Genomic DNA, 556 nt, shown 5'->3' on the forward strand with positions numbered 1-556 from the left:
TATGATATTGGCTGTGGGTTTGTCATAAATAGCTCTTATTATTTTGAGATATGTTCCATCAATACCGAATTTATTGAATTTATTGAGAGTTTTTAGCATGAAGGGCTGTTGAATTTTGTCAAAGGCCTTTTCTGCATCTATTAGATAATCATGTGGTTTTTGTCTTTGGTTCTGTTTATATGCTGGATTACCTTTATTGATCTGCGTATGTTGAACCAGCCTTGCATCCCAGGGATGAAGCCCACTTCATCATGGTGGATAAGCTTTTTGATGTGCCGCTGGATTCGGTTTGCCAGTATTTTATTGAGGATTTTTGCATCGATGTTCATCAGGAATATTGCTCTAAAATTCTCTTTTTTTGTTGTATCTCTGTCAGGCTTTGGTATCAGGATGATGTCGGCCTCGTAAAATGAGTTAGGGAGGATTCCCTCTTTTTCTTTTGATTGGAATGTTTTGAGAAGGAATGGCACCAACTCCTCCTTGTACCTCTGGTAGACTTCGGCTGTGAATCTGTCTGGTCCTGGACTTTTTTTGGTTGGTGGGCTATTAATTATTG

Source organism: Colobus angolensis, unplaced genomic scaffold (assembly GCF_000951035.1).
Source record: "Colobus angolensis palliatus isolate OR3802 unplaced genomic scaffold, Cang.pa_1.0 Scaffold31, whole genome shotgun sequence".
Classification (NCBI taxonomy): Eukaryota; Metazoa; Chordata; class Mammalia; order Primates; family Cercopithecidae; genus Colobus; species Colobus angolensis.